The sequence below is a fragment of the Schistocerca gregaria genome, chromosome 2, assembly GCF_023897955.1.
Source record: "Schistocerca gregaria isolate iqSchGreg1 chromosome 2, iqSchGreg1.2, whole genome shotgun sequence".
NCBI lineage: Eukaryota > Metazoa > Arthropoda > Insecta > Orthoptera > Acrididae > Schistocerca > Schistocerca gregaria.
This window is the reverse complement of record NC_064921.1, coordinates 709,183,481-709,201,033: the sequence shown is the minus strand read 5'-3', so window position 1 is coordinate 709,201,033 and position 17,553 is coordinate 709,183,481.

The window sequence follows — 17,553 nt, the reverse complement described above, 5'->3', positions numbered from 1 at the left end:
AGTGGTACAGCAGAGTCTCATAAATTACGAATATGTAAAATTAAATCACAACAAAGAACTGGCAATTGCTTGTTGTGCTATTAATTCCAAGTTATTCACTCACTCATTCTTAACTTTTCGTTACAAATACTCACATTTGAAGCATATGCTTTGGTATGTTCGACATTCGATGGTAGAATCCCCAGCATCACTTCAGATGAATTAATCCCTTTCGTCTTGCAGATGACGTCATTTGTTCTCATTATTCCGTCGCAAGTTAATTCAGTTTTTGGTGATGTTGTCCGTATACTATGCTCGTGCAATTCTTTCTTTAACACGAAAATTTCTTCTGGTGGTACATGAAAGCAGCTAACGTTATTGAAACGATGACGACCTAGAAGTTTTAAGTTACATAAGTAAAAGTCTAATGCACTATTTTGTACAACAATCAATACAAAAAATTACGACTGTATCTATCTATCTATGAATAACAGAACACTTATTGGACTACGAAGTATGAAAATACTTACCGCACGGAATGCACGTAGTCGGTGGCAACATGACGCTCGCAAAGCTGAGGTGCCGCCTCAGCTGCACAACGAATGCTGCCTTCTCCCTCGACGTGAAAGCGTGCAGTCCTGAAGCCACACCCCACGTTGTGAGGCAACTCACGAGGGCTACCAGTGAATACGTGTACCGGCTCGACATTGCCAGCGTTGTCGACTTCGGCATGTGCTTTTCAAAAAAGTACTGAAACTCAGCCTAAAGGAAAACAGTAACAGGTTAGTAGTTGGTACAGAAATCGCACCCATCCATCTTACCGTCTGCTGTTTGTTCTCCGACAAATGTGCTATCTAATCGCCTGTCGTAGGATGGTGCAGAAATTTGATCTCCCGAAGACTCTCACGCACCTTTCCTAACTCCCAAGTTAATCTTGAAACTACAGTACTACTGAAAATAAAAGTGTATGAAAGAAAACCTCACGTCACTCTTAAACGCTTTCCCAGAAACAAGACTTCTAAGGTCACTGCGACAAATAGTTTCATTTATCTCATAACCTGGCTCGAGAACCGGATTTTTTCTCCCAATGAGTATGTACAGTAGCCAACTGGGGACGTGTAGTGGGATCCAAAACGTCGCGACTTTGGCTCGTTTAATATGATGCAAAGAAAGTGCGCCGACGGCGTTTATCCTGCAGCATGTGGAGGGTGTAGCTCAGACTGGAGTTGGTTCTGTGACGTTGGGATGTTTCTCGTTACATGAATTACTTGCTTACTGGGTTGGCCACACAACCACACTCGGTCTTTGATCACGTCAATCAGCCCCCTCCACCTTCTTCAGTCCATCTATTGTTCTACAGCTAGTTCCACGGTACTCATATCTCCTTTGATTCCGTCAGCCTGTTTTGGCCGTGGTCTTATCCTCAGTCTGGTGCCTCTGATGCCTTCTTCCATCATCTGTCTGGTGATCTGGCCTTCTCGACACAATTCCTGACCATACCACATCAGTCTCTTTGAAAAGCGTCAAAGCAGAATGTGTTGCCTCTTTCATTCCAGTGATATATTATTATGCAAATTGGCCACATTTTTATGTAAATTAGTGTCAATTTGATATCCAAATCAATTTAATTTCAAATTACTCAAAATCGGAGAGACCTTGGAAACGAACATTTTTTTTCAATTATAATACAACAACAGTGATCGCGTAGGTGTTTTTATCCCTTTCCTTCCATCTAGGCAATTTAGATATCCCGCTGCATGTACTGGGTTATATCTAAAGCGATTTCTGAGGGCTGTGTTAGCCAAAGAGCAGTAAAGACAGTCCAAAAGGATAACCGTTCCAGTAGAATCGCTTTATTGTCCGTCAGTCTTTCTGTTTGTCAGACTGTTAAGAAATCCTTGCCTCAGAAACGAGTAGACGTATCATGTTGAAATTTATGTCAGATAGTGAAGTCTGTGGTCCCTTGGCAGTATAAAACACTGAAACTTCTAAGCCAATACAGTTAAAAACATACGATTATTTATGTCACATACACTCCTGGAAATGGAAAAAAGAACACATTGACACCGGTGTGTCAGACCCACCATACTTGCTCCGGACACTGCGAGAGAGCTGTAAAAGCAATGATCACACGCACGGCACAGCGGACACACCAGGAACCGCGGTGTTGGCCGTCGAATGGCGCTAGCTGCGCAGCATTTGTGCACCGCCGCCGTCAGTGTCAGCCAGTTTGCCGTGGCATACGGAGCTCCATCGCAGTCTTTAACACTGGTAGCATGCCGCGACAGCGTGGACGTGAACCGCATGTGCAGTTGACGGACTTTCAGCGAGGGCGTATAGTGGGCATGCGGGAGGCCGGGTGGACGTACCGCCGAATTGCTCAACACGTAGGGCGTGATGTCTCCACAGTACATCGATGTTGTCGCCAGTGGTCGGCGGAAGGTGCACGTGCCCGTCGACCTGTGACCGGACCGCAGCGACGCACGGATGCACGCCAAGACCGTAGGATCCTACGCAGTGCCGTAGGGGACCGCACCGCCACTTCCCAGCAAATTAGGGACACTGTTGCTCCTGGGGTATCGGCGAGGACCATTCGCAACCGTCTCCATGAAGCTGGGCTACGGTCCCGCACACCGTTAGGCCGTCTTCCGCTCACGCCCCAACATCGTGCAGCCCGCCTCCAGTGGTGTCGCGACAGGCGTGAATGGAGGGACGAATGGAGAATTGTCGTCTTCAGCGATGAGAGTCGCTTCTGCCTTGGTGCCAATGATGGTCGTATGCGTGTTTGGCGCCGTGCAGGTGAGCGCCACAATCAGGACTGCATACGACCGAGGCACACAGGGCCAACACCCGGCATCATGGTGTGGGGAGCGATCTCCTACACTGGCCGTACACCTCTGGTGATCGTCGAGGGGACACTGAATAGTGCACGGTACATCCAAACCGTCATCGAACCCATCGTTCTACCATTCCTAGACCGGCAAGGGAACTTGCTGTTCCAACAGGACAATGCACGTCCGCATGTATCCCGTGCCACCCAACGTGCTCTAGAAGGTGTAAGTCAACTACCCTGGCCAGCAAGATCTCCGGATCTGTCCCCCATTGAGCATGTTTGGGACTGGATGAAGCGTCGTCTCACGCGGTCTGCACGTCCAGCACGAACGCTGGTCCAACTGAGGCGCCAGGTGGAAATGGGATGGCAAGCCGTTCCACAGGACTACATCCAGCATCTCTACGATCGTCTCCATGGGAGAATAGCAGGCTGCATTGCTGCGAAAGGTGGATATACACTGTACTAGTGCCGACATTGTGCATGCTCTGTTGCCTGTGTCTATGTGCCTGTGGTTCTGTCAGTGTGATCATGTGATGTATCTGACCCCAGGAATGTGTCAATAAAGTTTCCCCTTCCTGGGACAATGAATTCACGGTGTTCTTATTTCAATTTCCAGGAGTGTATTTTGATACTAGCAAACTCACTCGTCGACACCCATAGCTTACTTCCCGTTGACCTATAATCACGAAAGCTGCGTAAAAGGCAAGTTTCATAGTAAATTGAAAGGAAAATTCCGAAAACTGTTAATTTGTATTTCTATAACGTGAACTTTTTGGTCATTTCTTACCTGCCTCTGTTCTTTAGTCCGTCTGTTAAGTCTCCTTTTTCTCGGGAACATGTAACCTGCGAAACACCGAATCTACGTGCAATAATCACTACTGTCTATCTGATGATGGATAAATTCCGAAACGCGTCATATGAGCAATGAAGTCTTTCCTTGCCTGATGATTCATTTCTACAATTGCGACCCACTCAATCTGGATGCAGAACTACTGGTTATTATAATAATGGTCTATATCCTCTTGCGGGGCTTTATATTACGTTTATGTTACTGAAATTAAAATATTCCCGAAAATTTTGAAATTTTTGGACCGATATCTCACTAGTATCAATGTCGATGACAGGCAAAAATGGTCCTGATTCTGGATTCCCAGAATGGACAGTCTATTTACATAACTGAATTTGTAAGGAACCCTCAGTGCGCGAGTCATACCCGTACCTGGACAATTTCCTTTTTTTTCCGTTGATGGAACAAAAAAATGGTTCAAATGACACTGAGCACTATGGGACTTAACTTCTGAGGTCATCAGTCGCCTAGAACTTAGAACTATTTAAATGTAACCAACCTAAGGACATCATACACATCCATGCCCGAGGTAGGATTCGAACCTGCGACCGTAGCAGTCGCGCGCTTCCAGACTGTAGCGCCTAGAACCGCTCGGCCACCACCACCGGATTGATGGAACAGAAATGTTCCTTTTTGGCTGATAACTGTTGCTTAACGCGCTCTGAGCTTTTAAGTTCACTTTGGATTTTGCTCTGAGTATGGCGACTCCAGAGCTCATTCACGCTGCAACGATGGTGAGATTTACGTGCAGCACCGGTGGTGTAGGTCGTAATGAATTTAGTAACCGTCAATGATTTCACAGTTGGGCTCGAACTGGCCACTGGGGCTGAGACAGTTGGTCGACAAATTCACTTATATTCCAAGCATGAATGCAATTAGTGTTGTCGATTCGCGTATTGAGTCAGTTAGAATATAACATTGCTGAGAACTGAACTTAGCATCCTATATTTTGCCAGCCATAAGTCACTTCGATTTTTTCTTGTTCTGTGTTATTATTGTCTTTGCATCTGGAGTAACATTTACTGAAATGCTTGGAAATGTTTTTAACCAAATAAACTTGTGCTATTGAACCCATGAATTTATCGTAAATTTGAATTTCATTTAATAGCTCAGTCATCCTTGTTCGCGCTTGAAGAAACTGCGTGATTGCACCTACCCATTGATCCATTGCTGGGCCAAAATTAGCCTTAATTTACTCCTTTTTGCACAGTTAAATTAGCGTGGTTCCTTGGGGGAAAGATCTAGATAGGGAACTAATTAGCATCATTTCTCACTCTCCTTAATAGTGAGGGAGCTTTCGTAACCACACTTTCATTACAGCCACAATATCCAGCCATTCTTTCAGCTCCAGCAATTCACGGTTTTCCCTTTTTCTCCAATCGTCTCCATCCTTCACTGGTCCAAAAATCCGCACGGTCAGCATTCTCAAATGTCAGAAGCTATCTTTACATCTTTTGTCAAGAATCCACATCTCTGCCTCGTATACGACGACAGGTTATATTGCTATCGTGCAGATCCTAATCTTCGTGGATCTCGATAAAAGCTGGGACATGAGCAGCTTTCTGAATGCAAACCTTGACCTGTTTCCTGCTTGAGTTCTTGCCATTATTTCCTGGTCTATCCGATTCACTTCAGTGAGTATTTCCCCAGGATATTTGAAGTATTTTACCCTCTCAAAGATTTTAACATCCACATTTGGATCTGTCATCGTTCTCTCTGCCCACTACAAGGTATTTTGTCATACCCATATTCATATATTCATCTTCAGACCTGTTCCTATGGCATCATTCGTTAACACTCTTGTCATCTGAACCAGATCTTGCTCATTCCGTGCTATTAAAACTACATCATTCGCATAGGTCAGGATGTTGATCCTTCTACCTAGCTTAACTCCTGTCTCTCGACCCGCTAGCTTTCTCAGTGCTCTTTCTAGTGACAGATTAAACATAAGAGGGGAGAGACTGCCTCCCTGTCGCACTCCAGTTCTCACCTTGAACCTCTCTACCATGCACTTTCATCGTGTATGTTGTCTCTTGTATATATGTTCGTGTTGGTGTTATTAGTTTTCTGGAAACCCACTCCGTTCCCGGATCTTTCCATGTTGCTTTTTGGAAGTCCATAAAAAGATAGTGAACATCTCTATGAAATTTCGAGCTCTTTCATAGCACTTGCCTTATTATATGTGATTTGTCTACGGTTGATTTTCCGTTTCCAGACACTGATTGTTTTAAGATAGCGGCTTCAGGAACAACAAGCTCAGGAACTTAAAAGCTTGGCATAGTAATGTAATATAGTTGCTGCATTTGATTGGGTCTCCTTTCTTAAGTATTGGGCAGATGACAAACTGCTTCCATTCTGCTGGGTTCCTTTCTCTCCTCCAAATTACACAAATTAAATGGTACACTCTAACTTGTAGGATATCTTTTCCCTCTTTCAGCGTTTCTGCAGGTATGCCGTCTATTCTAGTGCCTTTCCTCTCTTCAGCATTTTTGTGACTTCTCCTACCGAGTATGGATGACATTTTCGGCATTTTCTTCTCAGATGTTGATACTGTCACTCTGTCTTCTCCGTACAAATCTTCTTCTTCTGATGCTGCTGCCGTAGCGCTGTTAATGGTGTCACCCGCATTCAGGAAAGTTTCGAAATAGTTTTCGCGTTCCTCCATAGCTATCATTTCATCTGGTATCGTTCGTCCTGCTTGACTTTTGACCACGTCAAGCCTTGCCTTATATCCCTTCTTGAAAAACCTGACTGTCCTATAAAAGTCTCTTGTATTGCCTCATGTTCGACGCTTTACTGCCAGTGTTGTTGTGATTTTTATATACTCTCGCATTTCTGTTCTGAGGACTTCCCTTCTCAAGCTGCTACCATCTAATCGAACTGTATTCTTCCTCTTGTTCGTTTACCAATCGTAACACTTCATCCGCTTTTCTTTTGTTGACTACGTCCCTACACCTGTCATTAAAGCAACTTCGCACCTTCTCCTTCTCTCCAACGGTTTCAGCACCTCATCTGCGGCGTATTTATCTTCCATTTTGCGCTTGGACCATAACTTGTCCACATCATCTCTCTCTTCTTCTAGGGCAGGAAGCCTCTTTCGGGTTTCAGCTGCATACCTGCTTTTGTTGTGGTCGTCTTTCAGTGGATGTGAGTTTGTTTTCCTGTCTGCTTCTCTCCTCCTGCTGTTTCTGCATTGTATTATTCCAAGAATAATTATTAGCACAAGATAGTGAATTGATACTACTCTTTCTGTACGCCTTCTCAATAACACTTCTGTGTTCAGCATGCACTAGCATCTGGTCTATTTTTGTGGGTAATTGTCTTAGAAATGTTTTTGCTAGAAAGATAGGTCTCATAATCACTAGCTTTTTGAATTTGTCAGGTAGACTAGTCTCATTCCGTTGATGTTGGAGAAATCGAGTAGACTATGGGGACCTGAGAAAGGTCTCCCTTCCTGCTTTGACATTGGCATCATCTAGGGACACTTTCACATCGTGTAATGTTGCATCTTCATAATCTGTTTCTAGTTTTCTGTAGAAACTGCCGTTTTCACTACTGTATTTATGTTCTGTCGGTGAATGATATGAGACCATTCTTACGTTGTAAAATTTTCATTCTTATCCAGTATATTCATTCATTGGCAGCCTTGGAGTCCATGCAATTTCCCTTATTATGTTGGTTACTGAAAAATCAACTCCAGGTTGATGTTAACCTTCTCTATTTCCAGTACAGAAGTCGCTGCAGAACTTATGTTTATTAATCACTTCTCTCGGCTAACTCATCTCTTGTAGTGCCACTATGTCTAGCCAGTACCTATTTAGTTCTTCACCTACCACTTTCACCGTATAGAGGGGTATAGAGTGATCTTACGTTCTAGGTGCCACCATTCATTCTGTGACTGCTCGGTGATATTCTAGCATTAATCTCTGATTTTCTGTGGTCGTTTCATTGATGTTAAATACCGAATCAGAAGCTATTTATTGACGTTTCTCAACAGTTGTCTTTTTACGCTGTGGGGGAGCTAGTTCCACACCCAGCCCCCACCGACACCTACAGGACCTGGATCATCAACTTCGACCTACCTTGCACGGGAGTCCCTACAAGTTACAAATATTTCACCATAGTAACTCTCAGGATCATTTAACAGCGTAAGTCCTTGCACTACGACAAGGTAAGGATACCAATGGGTTTGTGCGATGATTTGGGCCTACTTATTCACATCACCATAACTTGAATAAGGATGTTTATTTCAGCATGAGGTTGCTACGGACATTCTCGTCTTTTAAGATGACGACAGCTGTGTTCACAGTACTGCTTGTATACATTTCCAGTTTGCATCCTGTCGCACATCAGTTGGCCAGATAAATCACCCTATCTTAATCCCAAAGAAAATTCTAAAAGATGTTGCAAAAGCGGCTGAAACGTAACAATCAACATCACAGTTTGGTAGCTCTACGGACTCTGATCATTAATTAGCGGCTTAGCTAGATATGGAATACCTGGAGAAACTCATGGGCTCTCTTCCTTGCCGAATTGATGCTGTTATTAAGACTAGAGGCTGTGTTACACTAAATTATCGTGATGACTGTTTGGGGAGACCAACTTTTTCTCCAATGTATTCAGCTGTTATGTTTTGGTGTGCTTTAGAGAGAATGTGCATGGGCTTCTGTAACATTGTTTGAGAAAAGTGAAATTAATTTAAATTTATGTTATAGCAATAATAAAATGCAACGTTAAAACCTGCTAGTAGTGGAACAGTGTTTGTTCTGCCGCTCTGATTTATGACCCTTATTGAAACAAACATCTGCTTTCACTTTCATGGTGAAACCCCACCCCTCCATAGATCAATAGGTCCATTGTTCTCCTTATTTAAACAAACTGATCACATCACCTAACCTCATTAAGTAACAAAATGCTCAGTTGTGCTCTTAACTTACGTTTATATAAGTTCAATTTACAGCCAGTTGAATTTAGCCTTGTCTTAATTGCCTTCATTTACTTCCAAAACGACTGCGGCAATGAAAAATTGGTTATCTCTATATATAAACACCATCTTTATCTTAATTAAGACAATTTATGTTCCAGAATGACGGAGTTCAAGATCCACTCCACGCCCATGATCCAGTTAGGTAATGGGAAAGATAACTCATTGGTGGGCTTTGACCCTCGCTACCAGTCCCACTCCCCAGGACTCATCAGGACATGGTAGCCACTTCCATGAGGTAGACATGTCATTTGTGCTTTGTACATTGGTCGAGCACCATGAAGCATCAGCAGTAGCAGCAGCGATCAACCACCGCACCCAGGCAGAATGAAAAGCAGAAGAAGACTGTCACATTCAAACGTAAGTATTATTAACCACATCCATGCCTCTAATTGCTCATTATTTTTGTTCTTACTTGTATTTCCATTTATTATTCATCCCACAGTACGATGGGCCCCGAATAATCAGTGGAGCAACAACTGTGTACTCCGCTGAAGCAGTCATATACAGTCAGCCTACCTGATTTATGGGACCAGCAACTGTACCCAGATTTCGGGTTTCCACCACTACTACAACTGCAGCAAAAGCAACCTGTTGACCTAACTTATTTATCAGATCATCCTTTCCCCTAGATTTAGTCTGAACTGCGGCAGCAGCAGCATTACCAGCGTCACTGGAGCAGGACATACAAGATTTAATTTCCCCATATCACCATTGTCACCACTGCTCACTGGGCAGTTACTGTGGCATACCTCACTTATTCAAGTGATGTTATTATCAGTGATGTACAACCTGAATGTGAGTGGAGCTAATGTGTGGCTGTGGTAATGTCGTCTGATCATGAGTTCAACATAGTGGCAATGTCTGAAAATTCCCAGCTTAGTGGCACGAAAGCTGTGAAGATTATTTCAATAATTACAATATGTGTTGGTAACAACACAAGACAATCAAAAAATTCAGCAACGAGAATACCACACAGTGCACCTACTATCAGTAACCAACATTCAGACACTTTCTGCTTGCTATCTTTACTGTCGAGTGTGTTGTGAATCTCCATCTCAGGTGGTGGGAGTATATGTGTGGATTCTTTTGTGTGTCTCAAAGTATTGCCAACGGTGGGGAAGGCGCCGAATGCCATTAGTATTGTCACGAATGTGTGCCACTTGCCACCAAAATTCTGTGCGGACATTTGCGCTGTTTGCAAAACGCCTCCCAAGCAATCCTTTCCTCAGTTGTGGAATGAGGTTGAAGTCACATCGACTGAGGTCTGGTAAGTAGAGTAGGTGTGGGAGGACCCATCTTCTAGTAAGGCCAGCATCACATTGAATGTTTCAAGCCCTGGTGCTGAGCCGTCCTCGAATGTCGTCGTAATCTGTCGATTGATTTTGGTAATGTTTGCTGCACACTTTCGAATGTACTTGCTGTGATTACGGTGACGGCACACATTTGTACAATGTACCGTAGTTTCCTTGACTTATGAAATGATCCTCACACTTGCACTGAAACTGAATCACCCCAATTTTATAGTAACCCCAGCAGGCTAACCTACTGACTATACAATTCATGTGACGGAAAAACATGTGTAATTCATTTCGAAAACATATTTTATTTGTTCCTTTTTACAGTGGTGAAAGTGCAGTTTCATAGGATGATATCCATCAAGTTGAGATTCTCCATCGAGCTGAGAATGCTTATCACAAAAGTCATACTTCAACAAAATGCATTGCTTTGAAACACCAGCAGTAACTAGCAAAATCTGTGTACCGTGTAACATGAAACAAGCATCAGTTGTTTATGAAACAAAACATAGTGAACCACATTCAAATTATGGTACTCTTCTAAAACAGTTTTGTAAATTTCATGAAGCAGGTTACAGACATTTTTAGACCTAAGCCACTTGAATGTGTAATAAGCATGAACACTCTCTTTCTCGTTTAATAAACAGTCTTTCAGTTTGTAGCATTTTGACTTGAGAACAGTTTCTTCCACAATATTTAGGAAGTCTGGGTTTAATAGACTTCTTGAAAACACCAGTGCACCACAGTCATCATTCTTCTTTAGCAGTGGCTTGCAAGATGAGTTCAGAATACTGAATGATGCTTCAGTGCTAAGAATTTGCAGTATACACTCGTTCCCATTCCTTAAATTAACATGTCATACTGTTGATCTGCATTAATCAAATTTAGTGTTGAGTGCCGCAATCTTATTCGCCTTTTCAAAAGTATGAGTGGGATATTGATGAAATGACTGTTGAGCTCAGTGCCAGCTTGTTGTGTGCCTGTAAGCAAATGTGATGTACACTAATTTTTTGTGTTTTAAAGTTGTATGCACTGCTGTGAACGTTACTTATCATCAGCAGCTGTAAAAGCATTCTCGCAGTTGCATAAGAACTCGCAAAGGGTCAACAGGACGAAATGTGCAGCACAGTAGTTCTCTCTTTCTCCCTCTCCATGGAGCCTGAAAGTAAATATTACTTGTAATGATTGAGATAGTAGAATGTAGTCAAACATATATGTGTAACTCATGTCTTTTTTTCTCATGCACGTGAGGCAAAGCAATCATAGTCACCTCACATGAAAGTAATGCTGTTTTATTCAATGTAAAGTTTACATAGCAGTAATAGCAAATGTGTCAGTGTTGAAATTATGTTGGATCTTGAATTATACCTAGTGCTGGATTTCGAGAACAAGACATTGAAAAGGAAGTCTCATTATCATTTGATGAGTGGATTCACCTATATGACACTCAAACAGAAATTGATGCTATGTTTTAAGTAGTATTCAAACTCCAAGCTCCCCCAGTAATGCCATGTGATCATATGAACACTGCAGGGATGTCCCCACAAACGATTAAACTTTTAATGGGTAGGAATGCTTTTATCTACTGATGCAGAAATTTAAAAGCTTAATGTATGCCAGTTACGCAAATAAGTGGCTAAGCTGGCAGATACATGTACAAGGATTATACAAGAAAATATGGAGCAACTTGACAGAATTTGTGTGCCAAACCTTTCATCTGTCAGAAAAAATCATTACTCACCTCTACATGATACATGCTGTGCATCAGTACATGGAAATATGTGTGAAGCTATCATGCCTGGTCTGTGCAGTGAACTATCAGTACTACTGAACAACTATTACTATATATATATCCAGCTGCATATAAGAATTTACAAATGAGATAAAAGTATAAGAGTCAATTGTATGTGTTATTTTTCCATATGAAATCCCCTGCACGCTAATGTAAATCTGTAGTGATCGCTATAGCTGACTGGACAAAACACCTATATCACAATGAGTTCGTAGTAACCGACTGTTCTGGCAGTGACACTTAAAACCAGAAGAAGAAGAATAATAATGGACCATTCCTTCCCATTAATGTATAAGTGACAGTCGTAGATACACTGGACTGGAGCAAAACAGCTGTTATTTAGTCATTACTAATAAATCCTGATGGAATTCACTTTGAAAATGTGTAGATATTTTCCAACACATTATTGCAACCCAGGTACCACTATTACTGGAGATACTGTCCCACATGAATGGTATAAGGTATATGGCATTCAACAATAGGAATGATATCTCACAAATGAAAAGAATAATGCTGTGGAAGAGCAGGATCATATATGGAAATACTTTTGTTTTGGTCAGCATATGGGGCTGATGTCTTTTATTTAAGCCAGACATATTCCAACATTCCAAAGCAGTTGATAAAGAATAATGAAAACCAAATTACGGCTGTCAAACAAGATCATATGAATTTAAAACACATTTATCAAGCACATGTAGGAATGTCATAACATTCAATTAATTTATAGTCACATGCAGAGACTGCTGGGATTACACACATTATAGATTTCTGGTTATTCATAAAACACGAAAACTGAATGATAGGTGATGTGGACAAAACTTCTAACAGGCTCCTTTTAAACGATAGTGAACAGTATGTAAATATATCAGTATATTGTGTAAAATAGACAAATTCACATACATGCCAAGCACTCATTCCAAGTGGACTATGCAGAGGCCACAATTCCTTTACACATTAATACAAAAATTGTAGCAGTCAATGAAAGGGTCAATTCAAAATTGATAGAATCAGATATTCTTAAAAGGCAACAACAATAAAAGATGGAATGTTTGGATCCAGTGTGGCACTGGTGAATGAGAATCTATCGAAGTGAACCCAATGTCAAGGGAAAAAGTAAATCAATAAATGAATGTCTCAGTGCAAGGTTAATGCAACTGGATAGGCTTATGAGGGGACTAGCTATGAAAGTTGACTTGTATGAATTCCTGATGGAGGTCATGAGTGAAAGGCTCGATCACTATGGAGCCAAGATAGAACAGCTAAGAAAAAGAACAACCCATCACCGCCAGCAGCCTGAGAATATGTAAGCTGTATACTATGAAGGCTATTTAGTATGCAATAGCAAGGCGATAAAATGCAAAATGCAAAGAGGTGCAGAAGGCTACATGTCGCAAATTACCATTACTAAAATTAAGGCAGTTGAAATGAAATAATTCTCTCTGAGAAACATTGAAGCCTGTAACTAAGGGTCTTGAATGGTTCCCACACACTACAGATGGAGGAAGAAAACGAGAAAAAGAAGAAGGAGAAGAATATAATACTACCAGTTCCAACAATCACAGTGGTAGTGAGACACACAGAAGATAAAAGGTCATCAGCGATGTATCATAGATGATATGTAAGCACCTTATGAGTTTAAGAAAGCATGTAGTACATGGTGGGAATGGAGGACTTGAAAGAATGCTTGGTTTGGAGGATGTAAGAATATTAAAAACTTCAAAACTATACAAGTATATTCAAAAACAGATAGAATTGTGTGCTGAAATATTATGTATGATGGAGGAATAAAAAGCACAAACAGTAGGAAATACAAAATATTATTAATCTTGCATTAGCTCATATACACTGCACTGGAAAAATTGTCGACATTGACAACAAAGAAATGAACAATCTCGATCTCTGCAGTGTAATATGATAACCCCAGTGAACCAAGAAAATAATTACAGCTGCTTCTGGCATCAGCCACTACTAGTAACATGACACACATGAATGAAATCATGTCATTATTTTTGGAGCTTTCAGAGACACACATTACTGAATAATATAAATTATTGTAACTACACATTACTGAATAATATAAATAATTATAACAACACAAACCAAATGCAAAACATTCTCACAAAGATGCAGTATAATTCAAGGTAAGGACGATTTATGGTAGGTAGATCACATAGACATGACACAATACTCATGAACAATTAAATGTATCAAATATATGTTAATGCTCATTGATATGTACTCGAAATTTATATGAAACCTACCTATGAAAGCAAAGACTGGGAGAGAAGTTGCATGGTATTTTAACAAGTGCTGCAGACAGAGATGAATCAGTGTACAGTAAAACAACACCACCATTCTTGTGGCGAGTTTTATAGGAGGTATTTCAAGATAGTAAAGAATCAGTGTGGAATACACTGCTCAACGTTCTCCCCATTAAAGGCAAGTTTGGACAGAATAATGAAAACCTATATTCAGAAATATTTTAATCTTCATTATTAATGCAAATAGATGGATATTCTTCATCAAATATTTGGAAAGTATAATCTGTACATACATGGACAATGGAAATGAAACCAGTTGATGTTCATGATAATATATTTCTAAATACAGTGTACTATCGTATTAAAATGGCAGGTCCACACAAACAGAAATTTAATGTGGCGATTTAGTACATATTTCAAAATGAAAGATCTCATTTGAGACATCATAGCTACCATTCTGTTCAGTGGAGGCATTTAATGTTTCCAGAGTGCAACGAACGAACCCAAGAGCTTACATCTTAAAGGTTAAAGGATGAAAGTGGTGAACAAATAGCAGGTAGCTATTACACAGAAGAATTACAGCGAAGCAGTGAATCAGACATGTTTCTTATAGAGTGTGTCATAAGACAATGGAGGAGTAAAGTCTTGGTTAAATGGCTTTGCTTTCTTTCATTGCACAAGAGCTAGGTGGATGCTGATGATGTGGTATATAATAACTTACACAAACCCTCCAACCATGCAGTAGCGTAACATGTATTGGAGGATGTACATTGTACATGTTACTGGCATTATTCTCAAAAGTAGGATTGCACATTCCCTCAAATAACTACTGTGGAGCAGGAGCAAAGCTGTAGAAGCAGCTATTGTGTGGCAGTAATGGAATTAATCTGCTGAATGAGGCTAGCAAACAACATGACATCTCATATGCTGCAAGCAAACGTTTGGCAGATCGTCAGGCTGCAAATCGAATTTTGGCTGATAAAGTCAAGCTAACACATGGAAGAATGGTAACTGGTGTAGGGCATCATACTGCAGAATTCGCAGTTGATAAAGTAGTGTATGCCAAATTTAAACTGGCTGCTGGAATAAATTTCCTGCAAATTATGGGCGCAGCTCATGGCCCACAAAAGAAGCAGAAGAAAACTCTATTACTTTTAAAAAACTGCATCCAGTCAATACTGTTGGCAAATGAAAATGTCCTGAAGCAGAAAAGAGTAATAATAAGGAGATGCATTGTAATCCTGCATTCTACCATTACCAAAGTGAAATACACTCTGTTGCCCCTTTTGTCAATGCAAAAGTGTGTATTGATAGCTTACATACCATAGCCTTCGTAACCGATGGGAACTGGTCATTCATCTCTGCTGGTCTTGTGACTCATATAACTATATCAAGTTCTCAAAGAGGGCAGCTGGTGTTTGTAGAACATGTCACCACTGGTTCACTGTGTATAATTTTTTTTGTGAGCTACCGGATACAGCAATACATTCCATTGTCATTGTACTAAGAATTGTATATTTCATACTTATCTTTTGTAATACGATCATGTGTGTACAGTAAATTTTGTCAGGCCACTCTTCAAATTCTACATGATTGGCTACTATTGACGTCAGGCAGGAGATGGTGGAAGCCTCCTCCACTTAAACTGTAGCTTCCTCACGCTATCTATCCAGCAGTTGACATCCATGTCTTGTTGAAACAGTTCCTGCTCCGAGTCACCATCTCTTCCTGCCACTTTTAGGGATATAATTGATTAATTGCTGTTGTTACTTTCAGATTTAAGCTGCTGTTCTTGTTTAGACACCCTCTGACTCTCTCATTTTACTCTTACAGCAGAGTATGGTCTGATGATGGTGTAAAACAAATTGAAACCGGTCACGATTTTTATATAAATGTGTTCATGCAATCAAGACTTGTTTTCAAATTTTTAAATATTGTTTTTCCAATTATGATTACAGAAACAATCGTTACCTACGGCATCAGGTGGAATTCTCCCAAATTCCCACATTTGTGGGATTTTCAGCTATTGCAAATTTAGCTGGAGGAGTATCAGCAATAGCCTAACCAGTGAGAAATACGAAAAGTGCACAATAACAGATTGAGGAGGCGAACCAACACTACATGATGATAATGGAATCTGTCGCCATCAGAGAGGATTATATTTAGTTCCTCGAAGGAGATGGCTTTGACTATTCATAAAAAACTTACTCGTTATACTACTTACAAGTACAGATTCGCATAAATTCACCAATATATTTCATATTATAAGATTTCGTGAAGTTTTTCTGCGGAATATTATGCCTAAATTAGTGTGGAAATGTAAATAATGCAATGTTGCAAATCTAGATATAGCACAAAGATCTGGAACTCACTTGTTTGCATGTGTAAAAAAAGGAAAAACGTCTACTATTTTGATCCATTCAGAGATTTATTACTCCCAGAAAGATTTTGATAAATGTCTGTGTGGACATTTCTGCCTCATGTTTCTTCTGAAGAGTGCTTTAAAAAAGGTAAAATGCTTGTCACTGGGTCAGGAGAGGTTTAGATGTGATGTTGTACATCCTGACTTTAAAATACAATTGCCTGTTCTATGAGCGAATTTCTGTCCGCCAATTGATCTAAGCAAGTTTGAATGGGGTATTGCACTGATTGGGTTATAAAAGTCGAACACCATTCCTAATGTAGTTGACCACAATAAATTACATCTATGAACTAGTAAAGCTGTGGAAATACCCTCTGGCTCATATGATATCAATGATTTAAAAGCACTTACAAAGCAATCTCTAGAAGGATTTCAGTTAAATGGAAATGTTCAAATGTCTAAAACGTAACTGAAAGCGACATAAAAGTCGATAGATTTTAGTTGGGAAGTTCAATATGACCATTGCTGCGTTTCTCAAAGAGTCACGTTTTGGAGAAGAAGATAAATTTTACTAGTCAGTACAACCTGTGAATATACTACCTGTTAGTGAATTTCATTCTGAGTGTAATATTGCATCGAATTAGTATCTTAACGACATACTGATTCACACAATCTACGGATTCTTCCGTACAGTGGATGCAGGATGTAATATTGTTGATGTACCTCATTTTCCAGTGACTGTCCAGACATTAGACCACCTCGAATTAAATATTAGAAACAAGGATGGGAATATAGTCACCTTTCATACTGAAGAGATTGTTATATGTCTATTCTTGAAACAAGAGCAGTAGTGTTGGTGTAAGATATAAAACAGACGTACACATGCGTCAGGACACCACTTTGCAGCGAAATTACAATGTGGTAACATGATAAAATAACAAGTTTCTTAAGTCTATAGGATTGAAACAACACAATGATATAACAAATCAGTTCAGTATGGTGAGCAGATGATACGCCAGGAACGTATGTCCCATAAACCTTTTGCTTTGGCGACGTTTAATAATAATGGTGAGATTACGATCCTCATTCAATACCAGGATGCATTACCAATTCCAAGTAGCAGTTTCCTATACCTGGAAGAAAAATTTGTGAAGAAGGATGGAGGATCTCTAGAGCATCGTCACGACTTACACAGAA